The sequence below is a fragment of the Cyanistes caeruleus genome, chromosome Z (assembly GCF_971803275.1).
Source record: "Cyanistes caeruleus chromosome Z, bCyaCae1.hap1.1, whole genome shotgun sequence".
Lineage (NCBI taxonomy): Eukaryota > Metazoa > Chordata > Aves > Passeriformes > Paridae > Cyanistes > Cyanistes caeruleus.
Window position 1 is genome coordinate 52,562,491 of NC_141732.1, and position 18,255 is coordinate 52,580,745.

Sequence of the window (18,255 nt, forward strand, 5' to 3'; positions counted from 1 at the left end):
TGACCAGTCCTGGGTCTTCTGCTTAAAAAAAAAATATGTATGTGAAGCTACCTATGAACAAATAGGCAAATTGACCAATATATTTACACATTCACATAGGCATATAATAACACCAAGGTCATGGATTCAATCTCCTTATGGGCCATTCACTCAAGAATTGGACATGATGATTCTTCTGGGTCCCCTTCAACTCAGACTATTCTGTGAAACTCTGTGAAGCTCTGTATATATGCATAATTATTATATATACATTACTTATGTGTGTATGTTGGAACCCTGGACAAGAGAATTTCATGCTTTCTGTGCTGTCAAGCATAGATCCACAAGAAAACACTGTATTTGACCTGAAGCTATGTAAAAAGCTTCCAAAATCAATCAACAGAACTGAAACTGTGTGTTTTTTATGCAGAAGTTATATAACTTGGTAGAAAATTTGGACTTTAAGGTTTTAGAATATAGTAATACTTATGCAACAAGATGGAAGTTTTAGAGTGTTAACCTGCCTTGTTTTTCCACCTTCTTCATGGTTAGCATTTAATAAAATCTTCATGGATTTTAGTAAGATTGTGTGATTGGACAGAAAAGTAAGCAGTGTGGAACATGAGTGTTTGGTTATTGGGTTAAAAGTAAAAATAAATTAGTTGGCATTTGATAATTGGATAGTTTATGCTTAAAAGGTCTTGTGAACAGAGCCTGAGGTTGCCATTTGTAGCTTGCTAGGTTAGTGTGTAAAAGCCCATACTATCTGTAAAAATGTAATATAGGTAAGGTAAAATAAACATCCTAAGTCCAAACACAAAAAGCATCTCTCTACTCATCAGTCACGATCCTGGGAAAAAGAACCCAGAGACTTCTACATGTATGTAATATTTATCCTTAATGAAAACTTAACTTTGAGTGTAGAAAGAACAGAAAAGGGCTATTATTTTTCTCATTTAAATCTTGAAAATAAAGAAAACTCCACAGAGAAAATTTTGTTACTGTAAAATAACACAGAATACACTGCAAGTAATATCTGTGCAATCTCCATCATTCTGTATCTTCTAGATACACTAGACAAAAATCTCAAAGGAAAGACAAACATCTCACTGATCTCCCTTGAGCTCGGACTAGATTCTCCCTTGAAAATGAACTAGAACTTTAAAATTGATGGCAAAACTGTTAAAGGCAACTGCTCCACCAAGAATATGGAAGCTTCTGAAATTATTTTTAATTATTTTAGTTATTCTGATATAGGTCTTTAGAAATTATGCAGATTACCTGTTCACTTAGTCAAAAAAACTAATGCAGTCTCATTCTCTGGAGTCTTCGCAAGAGCAAATTGCATGAATACACTAGCTGCTGTTATTTTCCTTTCAGGTATTTGCCTGCAATAAAAATAAGAAAATCAAAGTTGTAATTCTAATCTTCTGCAGAAGATAATTTGCCAATACTACAAAGTGGTAGAAACTACTAATACTTCACACAAAGCATGTTGTTCTTAGTACCACCTATTGTTTTTCTGCATTTGTGAAATTGGCAAACCCTTGCTTGAAGTACAAGAGAAAAAAGAGTTTTTCTAACATACAGTGAATTCATCATTACAATGTTCTATAGTACCAAAAATACGAGCAAAGTCCTAGAGTCTGGGTTTGGGTTTTTTCATTCTGTTATTCAAATGTTTCTAATGAGTATTTGTGATTTCATGCTGTGCTGGTTTCAGCTCAAGCAGGGTTAATTTCTTCTCAGTAGCTGTTCCACTGCTGCGTTTTGGGTACAGAATGAGAATGGTGTTGGTAATGTACTAATGGTTGTGGTTTTTGCTAAGTTGTGTTTATCCTAAATTAAGGACCTTTTTCTTTGGCTCATGCTCTCCCAGTGAGGAGGTGAGCAAAAGAAGCTAAGAGGGAATACAGCTGAGACAAGTGACCTGAACCAAGCAGAAGGACCACAACACAGAACGTCATGCCCAGTATATAAACTGGGGGGAGTTACCTGGAAGGGGCTGGTCTGGATACAGGAAGGAAGGTCTGGCATCAGTCAGTAAGTGGTGAGCTACTGTACTGTGGATCACTTGGTTTTATCCCTTTTTATTATCATTATTTTAATTGTTTACCATTATTTTACTTTAAATTATTTAATATTTATTCAATAGTTACTTTTCAATTTCTAAACTTGTCTTATCTCAACATACAAGTTTTATATTCATTTTTCTCCCCATTCCAGTGAGGCGAGGATGGAAGAGAGGCAAAGTTGAGCAGGTGTCTGTGTGATGCTTCATCTCCAGATGGGTTTAAAACCATGGCACATGTTCACTGAGATGTTCCAGATTCTCTCTGCTTATCTCCTATTAAACGTCTTCAATGTTAAAAAATGTATGCATATTTTATCATATGATCTCACTAATCAGAAACAGGCTTTCAAAGGGCTTTTTTCTCTTTTTGTTTTCCTTATGAACACTAGAAGTCTATAACTACAGAATTTAATTCTCTGCAGCATAAGGAAAATATCATTTGGCTAGGTTTTTACCAGATATAAAGTATGCATATATAAGTTTGCTATCTTTCAGACTTTACTGAATGCAAGGAAGTCATCCAAGCAACAGAAAATAAGTACCTATTCCATCTACAATTCATATTAGTATTTTCCCACTGCATTCTTATTGGGCTAATTTGATTGCCTGCATCTCCTTCTGATTTCATGACAACAGTTTTGATTTACTCTTAAAAAATAGTTGGCCTTTTTAGAGCAAGTGTCTCACAGTCAGATTACCTTCTGGTTACATTGAACAGGTCTGAATTTAGTATCTCCTCAAAATACTGAAAGATATTCTAGGTTTATTTAGTTAATAAAACAGAGGATCCTAATTATAACTAACCCTTTTGTAGTTAGTCTTATATAAATTTTCATTAAGTCTTACAGAGATAGATATTTCCTTCTTAATAACTTTCTGATTAAGTTTCTTTATTTGACAGACTAATCTTTAATTGGCATCTATTAAATTGAAATGTCCTTTTCTGTTGGATCTTTATTTTATCAGTAGCAGGATGAGGGCTGCAGGTAGGCACTCTTTGAGCTTTTTATTCAGCGTCAGCCTCATCAATACAAGGTGAGACACGATAGATATTGAAAACTCATACCATAACAGCAGCAGCTAAATTTCCTTGGTTACAATGCCCTTTTAAAAACTTTCTAGCCAATAGCATAATGTTAAAATCTTGCAAGTATTTGCTTAAGCCAGTCATTAAAACTACATGTTCATCTTGCCTCCAAGAATGCCTGCTTGTCATAGCTTAAAAACAATGGATAGAGCTTCATTGTTGAACTTATATTTTTCTATTATCTTGCTTACTATATTTTCTAAGGCCTATCTCTACACAGCTCAAAAACACAGCCTTATGGTTTCCTATCTTTGCATATCTGTATTCTTGCATCTGTTCTGAAATCTACATTCACATAGCTTCTGAGCGTTTTTTACCTTTTCTATTTCCCACACGTCTCCTCAATAGTTCTTACACCAGTTTCCTAAAACAGTAGGTTTTATTGAAAACCCATCTAGCAGTACTGCAGTATGCCTAATAAACCCTTGCTACTCAAGACAGGCATCCTCCATATTTCACGAGAACACAAGGGAATACAATAGCCATTCTGAGGGTTTTCTGTGGGTTTTCACACCTGACAATAGCAATGTGGTACTAGAGGTATGGCATAGGAGAGTACATAGAAGAGTATATGAGTACACACTTTCATACAGAATCATTCGCAACACCAATATGTTGGCTTGTTGCTGCTGTTGATTGCTCTCTCACTATGCCAACTATTTCTGCCAAAGAATACCCAGTTTTTGTCAAAAACATTTCACCATCACCTCATCCGGATGTTCTTTTACTGAAGAGTAGTCAGGAGTTTCACTTTCAGAAGTAATTTTTATTGAATGTGCCTTTAGGTTGTTTGACGCTGCCCACCACAGCCTTCCACGCCTTGGCTAGCTCTCACTCCGGCCGCTGGCAACGCCAGGAGTGGGGAACAGTCTGGGAGTGAGTTTTCCCCAGACAGAAGCTTCAGAGCCCTCAGCCGTTAGGCTCTGCGGTCTCGCGCGCCGTGGGTCTCGGCAAAGGAACAGAGGAGGCTCAGAGCCCCAAATACTTCCCAGGAACCAGGTTTATTGCAGGACAAGGGAGCGGTGACAGGGGAAAGGACTGGAAACGTGAAGGACGAGACAGACTGAGCCCCGAGAACCTCCGTGCGTTGGGTTTTAAACATAGGCAGGTACAACTCAAGAACCAATCAGGGCGTAATGGGGGAGGAGTCGAGGGAGGGGTTTACAGTACTAAAGGCCAATAAGGGACTCACATGGGTGGAGCGGCAGCTTCAGAACCAATTATACATCGACCAGGGTATGAGGGGCATGGAGGGTGCTGGAACAAAGGGAAGGGTTTACAGTGATAGACAGGGGCTAGGGGCAGGCTGGGGATGACAGACAGGGAAGGTTCAGGAACAAGGGGAGGGGTTTACAAAATTGACAAAAGGAGGCAAAACCATTACAAAACCATGGCGGGGAATAACAGGAACAAATCAATAAATTGTACAAACAAAATCAACAAACAGACTGCAACAGTTGTTCCTGAAGAGCATTTTGGATAGCCATGCTTTCTTCTCCTGCACTCCAATTTCTTCTATCAAAGCAACTGGGTGCTTTTATTAGCTCCTTGATAGACATGCTTTTAGTGTGCTCTAAAGCTTTGCCAGTGGTGAGCGTGTCATCATTCAGAGAAGTGAGTAATACTTCTGAGAGAGACTAGAACAATGTTATTCATATTGCAGTAAAAGGATAATCAGGAAATCTGGTTAGGATTACTTAGATAATTACTCTTTCCAGCACTTGCCTCCCTGAAGGTAATCAGCAGAAACAGCCATCAAGGAAAACACCAACAGATCTTCCTGTCTTGCACTCAGTGACTAATTCCTTGGCTGCTGACATGTTCCTGGAAAGGTAAGAAGAGCCACAAGCATTTTCCTTTCCTTCTCATCCAAACTATACCTTTTCATCAAAAAAATACTATAGTAGCAGTACTCATTGCACATGACAGCAACATCTACCCCCTTGTTCCCATGAGCTTAGTACATAAACGTATAGAATTTGAACCTGGGTATGTCACAACTCAATAAGCATCTGACAGTGAACCTGACATCTTCCAAACACACCTTGTCAGTCCTGTCTAGTCCAGTAACAGGTAATGAGCTAGAAAAAAAAAAAAAACTTAATAATATAGCATGCCAAATCTGGAATGTTATCTAGTTTCACTGACATGTGAGCACACACCAGTAAACCTATCTTTGTTACTCAAGTTCTGAGTACTGATCTTCGCACAATCCCCACTTCATCTGCTAGACATTCTAGTAAGTACACCACACTCAATTTTACTCACAGCATTTCTGCCACCAGTTTAAACTCAATGACACTCAGCAGCCCCTGAGTTCATCCAGGGACCAATCATTAATATAGTCCTAGCCCTAACTCAGTAAGAGAATTTGGAAGAAGCGATAAATCCAATTCACTGAGTACTGCTGGACCAGACTCTTAACTAAACCCCAACCTCAATAAGAGCTCTAATGGTACCTGGCAGGTCTGATTATAACAGCACAAGATTGGTCAAGTTCAGCTCTAATCTGAGTCACCTGTCTTTTCTTGATAGGCAGTATTTCTAGCTCTTAGCACTTGTTTACCTAAGTTCTAAGCTCTTTAATAATGCTAGCATCATATACAAGGGTATCTCAGCCCATTCAAAATTTTAAAATCCTGTCTATATCCAATATACTTCTTTTGTTCCTTGCTTCTGTATTAATCTTACAGGGATACCTCTACTTGATTGAACTCTATGGCCTTTGTTAGATCTTGTATGAATCTACCTATTGAAAACTGTTGGACCAAGCACAATCCTATTCCCAGTGCTAGGCTCAGAGCTAATAAAGGAAATTCTTCATATCTTTAATTGAAAGGCATTTGATTTCTCTCCAGACAATCCATTACTGCCAACTTTATGGAAGAAGCATACCTCTTTCTCCTTCTTTTCTGCTTAAAGCCTTGTGATTCAATTGCCAGCAGGAAAAGGAATGGTGAAAGGAGGGAAATACAGGCAAGTCTGGAGTGAAGAACAAAAGGAGATTTCTTCTCTCTTCAGCTTCTGTGTCTGTAAACCATAGCTTTTAGTACAGCCCTATATCTGTCTTACACCCCTGAACAGATAATTTACCAGAACATGACCAGAAAAATACACAGGGAAATAAACCATCATATTTTCACAATTTACTCTGCTAGAAAACTCCAAAATTACTGTAATTTAGTGTGATCCTTTAATCTAAACTCTAGCACAAACTCTATCCTTATCCTTAATACACTGCTGGGTTGTAAAACAGCCAAACATAAAAATGAATCTGCTGTTATGAGCCCACTTTGGAATTTGATTTTTACTGGAAATCTTAGAATAGATTATCTTCAAATTTATGAAATCTTCTATTTTGAAATCTTGGCTTTAGGTTAGTAAATATGCAGCAAAGCCCTACAGAAGCCCAACTCATAGTCTCTTCTAGAGCCTTAATGGTTAGCATTCTTAATAACTTCGGTAATCAGGCTAAATTTTGTTCTACATAATCTGTTTTATTGAGCCTTAAGTATAAAGTCAGCTCTAACCTATTATCACATCTGCTGTTGGCTAACAGATAGAACCTACAACCCAGATTTGAGAGAAAGTCTTTGCTGTTCTGGTGAGACATCCAGAGGCCAAGAAACAGGATATCAATATCTCATGTGAAAATGGTTACCTTGGTTTACCCGACTGAACTGTGTTGACAGTGTTAGCGACAGTTACATCTTCTACTATAGTAAAGGTGAACCATGACTTTGCACAATGTTCAGTAGTAATAGGGTATAATATTTCCTATTTCAACCATAAAAATACTGTCTGGTATCATGCTATTCTTCCTTTTCAGTTCTGGCTTTATCTGTCATTTTTACAGACATTTTAGAGAGTCTACTAATCCCCAACCATAATCCCAAAATTAAATTAGGTTCATTGGCACTATGTGGAATATCTCGTCTAATTTTTACACTGAGAAACCAAGTACTTCCTGTTCTAAATTTATTTTGTGGCATGCATTTTAATTGTGCTCATACTGTCACACTGAAGAATACACATCTCCAAAACCTAGCACTAGGCAAAGGCTTGATTAGATCAAGTCTCAGAGTAGTGACAGTCTTAATTTTTCCCCTGGGAAACCTAATGACCAATGGCACTTACTTACAGTGATTTACTGTCACTCCAGAGCTTCTCATTTACCAGTCCTTAATCTAGGCTCACATACCTAGTCTCACAGTTCAATCATATGAATTACATGCAAGATGGAAATCTAATCATTTGTGTCTTAAACCTAATTTGAAATCTAATTTCAAATGCTGCATTTGTATCTCTCAGAGTTTCTTGTTTATTAAAATGTAACATAAGCCTGAGACTGTGCTCACTGATGCCCTGTGAAACACCTAGAATCACTTGGTCATTCAGGCTGGAGTAGACCATGAGAGGTCTCTATCTAGACTGCCACCCAAAGCAGAGTCAACGGTGTATTCAAACCATATTGCTAAGAGCTCTATACAGTCTTGAAGCTACCAGGGACATAGATTTCTGTCTCTTTAAGCTGCACAATTTTCCTCCAATTGTGAGTGGTTTTTTCCTTAAGTCCATCCTGAATCTCCCATGTTTCAACTACTGCCTGTTGCCTCTTTCCCTCCCACATGTACCACTGTGAAAGACCTAGTTGTGCCTGCCTGATCCTCCTGTCAGTGACAGAGCTGTAAGTAGGTACCACTGTCATCAGCACTTCTCCTGGATGAACCAGCCCTAGTGCTACAGCCTCTCCCCACAGGACATGAGTTCCAGATCCCACCATTTTGGTAGCCTACACTTGATTGCACATTGTATTCCAGGGATAGTATAACCAGTATAATTGGTACTTGCCAATTGAAGAGCCATATTCACTTTCTCTGAACTGCTAGAATATATTCCTTTTGAGGTAGCCAAGGGTGCTGTTTGCTTACTGCTGGGGTTCACTGCAGGCTCAGTTCTGCCAGCTTCTTCATCAGGAAGTGCAGATGCGGAACTTAAAGACATGGTTTAGTGATGGACTTGACAGTGTTAGTTTTGCTGCAAAAACGTAACATGCCCAAGCATGAGTGCAAGAATACTAACTATGGGTCCAGTCGCATCCAAAAGAGTCAGTCAGGAAACTAATAATGTGTTTATTAAATGCAACATATAGAATGCTTTTGGATTGTTGTCAATATGCACAATAACTGCAGAATGACTGTCTTAGTTTGAAAGACAGGTGGAAGGAAGGCAGAAGCATCCCTTGGAAAGGAAAATGTAACCCCTTCCCTCTGAACAATTATAATTTTGAAATCAAGGGGCTCTCAGGCAAAGATGAGAACAGGAATAACAGTTCTTCACTAGTATGTACAAGAAAGCAAACAAGCAACAACAGCTGTGGCGCTGGCCTAAGCCGAGCACAAGGCCAGGCCCAGCCTCCGGGCCGCGGGCGCTCTCCCGTCACTGCAGCTCCGGGCACGGCCGGCAGGGGCGCTGCTGCTCCCGCCGGAAGGGGCAGGGCGGGGATTCCCCCCTGCCGGCAGGGGGCGCTGTGGCGCGGGCCGGGGCCACACGCGGTGATGGCGGCTCGGCCCCGACGGGAAGGGACGGGAGAGAGGCTTCGTTTCACAAACCCCCTGGGACAGCTGGGCCCGGTGCCCCTGCAGGACTCTCAGAAGCAGCAAGCCAGGACAGCAGGACGTCTCAACAGGCAGGGGGTGCGGGGCTGCAGTGCAGGGAAAACTTGGAGCAGTGCCAAAGAAACAATGGCGGTGGGACAGTAGCAGCCCAGCTCTGAGCAGGGCAGTGAGAGACAGGCTAAGGATCCTGCGCACCTGAGCAGATGGGGTAGATCCCTCTTTTAGTGAGGTGGGTGTTAATAAGGTCCCAGTTCAGTGGCTACTCTCATGAGCAGAGGCTCACCCCACAGCAGAAGCGGCAGCTCTGGGCTGGGCACCAGCAGCAGCAGTGAAATTCCCTTCCCCACGCAGCAGCTCTAACCATTCTCTTCTGAAGCCTAGAGTGAGAGAGAGAGAGGGAGAGAGAAAGACCAGCTGCCCCAGTCCCATCTTTTTTTCCAGCCCAATCCTCCTGGTATCTCTGCCCCTCAGAGAGAAACTCCCAGATAAGAGAAGTGCAACCAGATTCCCTCCTCCCCTGAGCTTGGCCACTTTTGTTCTTTTAAAGTACCCAGCTGTTAGTGTTTCCTAGCAACTAATGGGGGGGGGGGGGGGGAAATCCCTAAGTAAAAAGGAACAAAAGAAAAGAAACCTAACCCCCAACAATGGCTATATCTATCACTAACAATATTATTGCAATCACAAAATTAATTTCCCAGATGAAAACACTTGGTGTAGATGAGGATAAAAGACTTAGCAAAAGATGTCCCTTGGAGGGAGGGCAAGGAGGACAAACTCATCATCAACCTGTCCCTAAAAATTCCATGTTGAGTTCTCATACCCCTGTTAGGTACAAACCGGGTGGAACTGTGGTCAAAGTTTTCATTCTTTGTGGTCACATTGTATGGAATTTGTAGGATGTCCATTTTGGTAGCAGTTGTACAAAACATTTGTTGATATCAACAGAAATAACAAGACCCCACAGCTTTCATCCCACTTCATGCTCCTCTCTGATGCCATGGCACCACAAACCACTGATTTCCATCTGGTTTCAGTGTCTGCTCATATCACCATGGGCCCCATCATATTTGAACTTTTATTTTCTTCCCAATTTCATGCTTCTGCCAGTTGGACTGATCTTAAAGATCTTTTCCAACTAGAAAAAAAATATTCTAGGACCCAAAGGACCTATCCTGCAGAGTTACTGCCAGGGCTGACAGTGATGCAGTAGTCTACATCTTTTCATTTCATGGGACAATCAGTCTAGTCCTCCTACATGTACAGCTCTGCTTTTTTATTTTATGGACTGTACCCCTGTCCCTCTATTGTTCAAAACTTGATGAAGGGTGTTTCACTTTGTCATTTGGCCACTGATAAAGATGCTAAATAGAACAAGTTCCAGGATACACCCAGAGAGCTCTGCTTTCAACCTCAAAAAGGATTCTGACTCATTAACCTCTCTACAGATAAAGCAAATTTTTCACCTAGGTGGTAGGCCAACCACCTATTATTTTAACACGCCATCCTGCTTACGAGGATTCTACAGGACACTTGATCCAAACACCTGCAAAAGTCAAGACAGAAGTCCTACAAGGTAGAAAAAAAGCTCCCTCTCATCCACTTACATGACTTAGTCCTGATAAATTCATGCTGGCCATTGTCAGAAGCCTTCTTTTCATGCATCCAGAAATGGCTTCCAAGACAACTTATTCTATAATTTTTACCAACACAATAGTGAAACTGTCTAATCTGGACAGTAGATTCCTGGAATGTTTCTCTTGCAGGTTTTGAAGTTGGTCACTACGTTTTCCTTTCTCCAACCATAATGGATTTTGTAGGTTTTTCAAAGATGGCCAAGAGCAGCAAGTTCTCTTAGCATTCAAAGGAGCATCCTGTTTGGTCTACTGTTGTATGAGGTAAGGTTTATTGAAAGTTCCTTGACTTGAATTATAGTCTATCTTCATTTCCGGCTTTTGTATAGACTCTTCTGCAATGAATCTCAACAAATTCTGCAATGAATATATATAAATAAGTTCACTGTTTAGACACACCAGTCTCCTGGTGTGTCCAGGTGTTGCCCTGAATGTTGAAACAGACCTGCCTTGAAGGTGGAGAACGTTTACCTATATAACTGAATTCCTTTGTCCTTCACAGCTCTATCCCAGTTTCCAGAAGAGCTAACTTTTCTTTCTCCTGCTGTGCAGGGATCTGCTTTTCTACTTGACTTCTTCATTATTGTCAGGACCATGAAATCAATTATTCCCTATTTCGTACAGCCAAAGTTGCCACTGATCATAATTTTCACTACCAGTTCCCTCATGCATAAGTCACACCATTCGCAAGCATCACAACAAACTATCCCATCTGCAATCTAAGTTTAAAAGTACACACCGTAAAAAAGTGCATCCCTTAAAAAACGTTTTGGGTACTGTCCTAAGAATGCTTTTTTGTTCACATTAGTGATGAGCTGTTTTAAACCTTTGTGTTGGTTTGGCACAGCCTGGTTTTTGGTAGCGGTGGGGAGGCACAGGGGTAGCATCTGTGAGAAGCTACTAGAAGCTTCCACCATGTGGATTGACTCCAACAGAGCCTGTCTCTGGTGGTTCTGAAGGTTCTGAAGATGGACATGCTGCTGGCCCAGTTAGAGAGGCTGGTAACGCCTCTGTGATGACATATTTAAGAAGAAAATCAGAATTGTGCAGGCACAGTTTTTTTCTGGGCTGGTCATGAGCTGTGGCCACGACAATGTGTCCTGCAGCAAGCTTGCCTGCCTGGCTGCCCCTGGCCAGCCACACCACAGGTGATAAGGGCAGGGCTGGCCGTGGTGGCTTCTCCTTCCCGGCAACCCACATGAAGAGAGATGTTAAATAGCACCAGCACCGCCACAGCCACAACTGCCTGTGCAATGGCGAACGTGACAGATGAGTCCCCAACGTGGAACCTAGACGAGATCAACCTCCTGGTACTGCAGGATCCTGCAGGAATCTGAATTCATGGACTTTGTTGACAGTGGTACCTACAAGCAGCAGATTTTTCTTCTAGTCAGAGGAGGAAGTGAGAATGTGTGAAGGAAACCAACATGGCACCATCAAGGTCAGGGGAAAAGAAAGAAGTGAAGGAGGTCCTTCAAGCATCAGGGCCGAGGTTTCTCTGCAGGTTGTGGTGAGGACTATGGTGAAACAAACTGTCCCCTGTAATGCATGAAGTCCACAGGGGATCCAGAGATCCACTTGCAGCCTATGGGAAAAGTGCTCATGCCAGAGTGGGTGGATGCCAGAGCAAGTTGTGATCCAGTGGGAGACCTGAATAAAGAGAGGGAGCCCATGCTTCCAAACTAGAGTGGCCTATCTTCTGAGTGGTCTAGAGTGGTCTTCTTTGTATGTAGAAGACTACACCCCATGGGTGAGTGACCCACACCACAGCAGTTTTAGGAAGACTGTTTGCCCATGGGAGGGACCTCACAGCATAGCAGAAAAAAGACTCCCCTTCCTGAGCAAACAGAAAAAAATCTCAAGTGACAAACTGACCAAAATCCCCACACCCTGTTTCCCTGTGTTGTCGGTGGGAAAGAGGGAGGAGTTGGGGGCAAAAAAGGTGGTTTGAAGTCTTATTTTACTTTTCAGTATCCTCCTCTGACTCTGTTAATAATAAATTTACTTTATACCTTTAAATTTGAACCTGTTTTGTTCTTAGAGTATTTTTTTCTCCCAGTCGTTATCTCAACTCATGAGCTCGTCATTAATTTTTTTCCCCTCTCCTCTACCCAGCTGTAGCAAGAGAGAGTAATCAAACTACTTTGATAAGTGCCTGGAATTTTGGCCAGTGTCAAACCACAACAAAATTTCATCAGTTTATCATAGAAAAAGACAAATAGCTTACTCTTAAGTTTTCCTTTAGCATATTCACAGGTGTCCTAAAGTTCTCATTCATGTTTCATTCCATTTAATTGCAAGCTGTCTCTTATCTCATTTACTTTTTGTGTAGTAAACTGCATCTTTACCTCGTCTTTTCCTTTCATTTATACTCTACCTTGGTTCATCACACAGTGTTCCTGTGTTCCTCAGATTGTCTTTTTCTCATTTGTTTGTTTGTTTGTTTGTTTTGCGGGGTTTTGTTGTTGTTGTTTGGTTGTTTGGTTGTTTGTTTTTTGAGAAACCTCATGAGTGTTTTCCACACTCTTTCTGGGACACATTTAAGATGCCATTCCTAATCTTCTCCTAATTGTTCTCCTGGATCAGACTTCCATGGCCATGTTATTTGTTGCCCCAGGAATTCCATATCTTCTTACAGCATTGACACTCTAAAATCTTCTCTTTTTTAGTCTCTTACAAAATCTAGGCTTCTCTCAGGCTCAGAAATACTTCATACCATTTTTTCACTGTTAAGAACATCTCTGATTTAATTTTTCCAAATATTTTCTTGCTCTAACGCCTTATTTTCCAAATTAATCAACTTAAACCCTAACTGAACCCTAATTCTAAATTTCCACAAGATTCTAAATACATCTAAATGATTCATTCATTTCAGTGAGAAATCTAAAACTGGTTTACCTAGATTTCTTCTGGTTTTGTTTCAACTAGGCATATATTGTCAGTCCAAGAGATTAGGTCATTTTATTGCTAAGATATCCAACACCAAATTTGTCAATACTTTTTTGTTATCTCTTTTTCTGTGACTTTCTTATTGCATAGCCACAATTTTTAGTTTATTAAACCTATTAAAACCTGAGTTTAGTGGTAGTGCTAAATTTCAACTAAACTTTCAGTATTCTGTGCCCATTTTTTAATTTTTCTGAAATTTGTTGAACTTGCTTTTTTTTAGGTTCTTGTTTACATATGTGAATGTGAATTCTTGGTTTAGGCTGAACTTTGTAAACCCCTGGATGATTCTATTCATCAGTTTATCTTTGAAAGACTCAGTAATCAAGGTTCTAAATATACTTTGGGATTGCCTACCAGTATGGTCTCAATATACTCACAGCTTCAGTATATCAAAGTCATAATCCTTACTATATCCCTAGACAAAATGACAATCAAATAGCATTCCTAATGTGGAAAGAGGAGAACTGAACCCTCAGTGTTCTAACTCCTGGAGTCCCCTTCTTAAAACTTTATTTTTAGTGTAAAAAAACTTCAAAATACTAAAGGTAAATCATAAGCCTTGGTTTCAGTGAACCTCAGTAATACAATCTTGGACATTATTCATCTTCTTCTGACAAGGAGTTTCTTTTTGTCATCTGCTTTCTTACATAATTTTGCTGTCAGTTCACACCTTCCACATTATTAAACCCTAATTCCAACCATAGGCTTCCACTAGCTTCCGTGGTCTTCTGAAAGGTCACTGTGAATTTTCACTGATAAGAAAGCCAACAGGTAGTTTTCTAAATTTAATTAAGATGTGTCTTAAGATTACTTTGGAATCAGCTTTCAAACAATTCTCATTATTACTATGTAGTTTATTAGTATCTATTTTCATGCCACTGATGGAAAGGTGCAACTGCATTTGTCCCTAGTTAGGTTAAATTTGCTGTCTGAGGGTAACCTTATGTCTCACATCAAAGGACATTTTTACATCCTAACAGATAGGATGGTTGCTCAGTCCCTAAACTGAGTGTGAGACAGCAGTGCCCTGGCAGCCAGGAGGGCCACCTCACCCCAAGTGCTGGGGACAGCTCTGGGTGCCACAGTATAAACAAGATATTAAACTATCAGAGAGCATCCAAGGGAGGGAAAAAAAGATGGTGAAGAGCCTTGAGGGGAAGCCGTATGAGCAGAGGCTGAGGTCTCTTGGTCTGCTCAGCCTGGAGGAGACTGAGGGGAAACCTGGTTGCAGCTACAACTTCCTCATGAGAGGAAGAGGAGGGGCAGAGCAAGTACTGGTCCCTGCTCTGTGGTGACCAATAACAGAATGCAAGGGAATGGCCTGAAGTTGTGTCAGGGGAGGTTTAGGTTGGACATCAGGAAAAGGCTCTTCACCCTGAGGCTGTCTGGGCACTAGAACAGGCTCCCCACAGCAGTGGTCACAGCACCTGCCTGACACAGTTCAGGAAGCATTTGGACAATGCTCTGGAGCAGCTGGTATCACTCTGGGCTGTCCTGTACAGGGCCAAGTGCTGGACTTGATGATCCTTGTGAGTACCTTCCAACTCAGAATGACTGCATGATTGCATGTATCCTAGAGCATATATTTGAAATAGCATATAAAATTGAATATGAACAGAATATGAAATTCCTATTTTTTCCCCTGAAAACCTGGTTGCCACTGCCTGAAGATAACACTGGTTAGTTAGTTACTAATTTACTTTCATATACCAGCTCTATACTTAATCCAGTCTGGGAATCACTGCAAATTCAGGAGAGGAAACCTCCCAAGACAGACAGAAAGATGAAACTACCTGATCAGCACTTTCACGACTAAACTCTCACATAAGCTTTCTAGTTCATAGACTCTCACAGCTGCAGGACCTAAATGCTCTTAAACTATCCATAGTCCCAAGATAGCAGCCAATAATGAATGCATTAAAAGGCTAAAACAATCATTTGATCAATCTGTTGTCTTGAATTTCAGCACTAAATGTAGTGCAGAAACTATTGCAGCTCAAGCTCTAAATTAATGCAGGTGGCTTATTAAAAGAACAGAATAATAAGTCACTCTGTTACTAGGAATTCTGTACATTTTGTTCCACCAGCAACAAATCTACAGATTTTTGTGAATGGTTTAGGATTGCTGAGAGATGACAGAAGTAAAAACTGAATCAGACACATAGGTTTTAAAATAGAAATAATAAGTTTCGGACAAAAAAAATTTCATACTTTAGGATTCTGCAACCCCTTCCAGTTTATTCTTTTCTCAGATGAGCTGTGGCACAGCTAGACCAAACCTTCACTAACACAGAGATCACCATATCTTGACTTCAATGTCCTTGAAATTGAGAAGTACATGACAAACCATTTCAGCCTTAGAAATACAATTTGCACTTATATTTTATTTCTTTTTGAGTCTTTCAGTACAAAGGTGAGAAATCATTTCCTAGCAGATTTAGGTTTATGATTCCATATCTTTATCTTGAGCTACGCTATCTTACTCTCTTCAGTTTCTCATTCTATGGATTAAAACCATTCTGATGAGTGACTGATAAAGGTGATCTAACTGTCAGAATTAAGGCTCAAAAGAAAATATGCAGCATATTTCATCAATGAATTCTACAATTTAGGAATATAAGGCCATGATAAGTAGTTACTTTAAACGGTTTTCAAGATTATTACTGCACATAATTTAAAATATGTGAGCATTCCAGAAAAAGAAGAATGATTTAACAAATTTACCTAGTTTCCAAATCAATTGTTTATTACAACCTGTTCTTCCATCTCCATTTGACCTTCAGTTTGCAAGAATCAGTAGTCCTGTGCCATTGTGACATCATTGTGATATTATTTCAATTATCTGTATGCACTCAGAAGACATAATTGTATGCCTTATAAGCATACTCATTATATACATGTAACCATAATTATGCAAAAGGCATACCCTTATATAACTGCAGAGAGTATGAAGCCATCACATGAATAATTGCATTTAATTTTCTTATCTATCCATACTGTTAAGCAATATTCTCAAAAAGCAAATTTTAAATTTCGAGAGACAAAATTACTACACAGCAACAAACTGATAGAAGAGCTCTGAGATCCCAGTGAGGAAGAGGTACATACTGTTTACGAAAGTTCAATATAGAACACAGGCAGCATTTCAGATGTGATAGGAATGGTTAGTCTTGTCCCATAAATATCATAAATTTAAAGTTAATTTAAGTTTTAAGTTTTACTTTGTTGATTGCCAAATTTTCTGTTTCTGTATGATCTGTTGTAACATGGGGATTGTTGATTTTTTGTTTGTATTTACTTTCTGCTTTTCTACAGATTTTTGGTATTTGCAAATCCTCAAACAGATGGTATTCTGAACCACCTGAATAGCGAAAGAGGAAACAACTCCATGGGTTGGTGCAAGAAGAAATGGCAGATGGGATAAGAAGGTTTCTGAACCACAAAAAGCATTCACTTTTGAAAGTCAAGGAAATCAAATATTTAATTATGTTGTATTCTATTTAAAAGGTGGATCTGAATACACAGTAACCCTGCACTCAAACTTCTGTTCAGTGGGAAAAGGAAAAAGGAAGGAGATAGTTTTCTGGCTGTTGACCATATTGCATTGAAATTCTGAGAGAAGTTCTATGATGAGCCAAGAAATAACACACAATGAATTCAAAGTATTCTATTTTATGAAGAAAGAGCTAGAATGTGTTCTTACAGTGAATAGTGGTTTCACATAAGTTCTTTTTTTTTTTCTCACTTTGCAGGATGGAAAGATCTTGTATCTTCATCAAGCAAAAAATATGGACACTTCCTTCGAAGACTGATATTGCAAACTTGGAACAAATCCAAGTGTGGTTAATTGTCTGTTCTACACTTTGAAGTATGCAGTTCTGAAATTAAGTTGTAGCGTCTGAAGCCTATGCCAAGCTAACTTACTGGCTTTCTTGGATGCAGAGTCTTTGTAAAGGAAGGAGTCAGTTGACATGAAACGGGAAAGAAATCTCTGAAAGTTATTTGCTACTTTCCATATATGTATCTGAACTTCCATCAAGTTGTTAAAAATAAACCTTTATTTGTCTTTATTGTGCTGCTGGGGCAACTCCTGTTATGACATATGGAATTACTCCTTTCTCCTTCTGCCATTCAGCCGAGGTCCTCTTGTCTGCATCTTAGTGATCTGCTGTTATGAACAAGAAAGGCAGCTTCCAGTTTTAGTGAATTACTCTTTTAGAGAAAAACTTAGGGACTTTTGCTAACAACCAGCTCCTTACAGAGGACTTGAAATTGAGTTATCATTAATTTGAATTACTTTTTATGTGTTTTGTGCTGTTCTGGTTTTAAAAGTTTTTTTCCTGCTTTTCCTTTGGCTCAGTCATCTCCCTTTAAAATTAATTACAGAGAACAAAAGAGTGAAACTAAGCATAACTATGCTAAATCATCCCACCAGTAGAACATTCAGACATGAATTGGTCTCAATTAGTGCCTTGCACATTTCTCTACTGCCCAACTGCTCTCATCCTTTCTTTCTAAGGAGAAGTGGGAAAAAATGGATCAGAGAGTACTATCACTAGCAATAATTGTTACTACTAATACAAGCTATTTTCATTAAGTATTCAGCTTTGGCAGAACATGGCCCTACTAATCTCATATTCCAAAATAATAGAATTCAGAAGTAATTAAAAACGCATGTTTATTTTTAGTCCCATTATTCACATTAATCACTGTAGTTAAAGCAAAAAAATGTCAACCAGGAAGAGGAAAGGACCAGTCCAGAGAATATTTAAAACATCAGATATTTTGAAATAGTTTCAAGAAGTATAACCTTAGAATACTAAAAATGGTCTATTAAACTGATAGTATCACTAGAGAGTCATCCTGAGATCTCCTAGGGAACAAATGAGAATGGAAATAAAACGCAAATATGCTGTC

General features: G+C 39.6%; 1 long non-coding RNA gene across 1 annotated transcript; it reads right to left on the minus strand.

The window, feature by feature from the left end:
• Window positions 1-3,885: 3,885 nt before the first annotated feature.
• Window positions 3,886-8,605, minus strand: LOC111940822 (uncharacterized). Its single transcript, XR_015280148.1, has 4 exons — window positions 7,992-8,605; window positions 6,036-6,170; window positions 5,185-5,221; window positions 3,886-4,964 (listed from the first exon to the last, which is right to left on the minus strand). It is a non-coding gene; the product is annotated as an uncharacterized LOC111940822 (long non-coding RNA).
• Window positions 8,606-18,255: the final 9,650 nt, after the last annotated feature.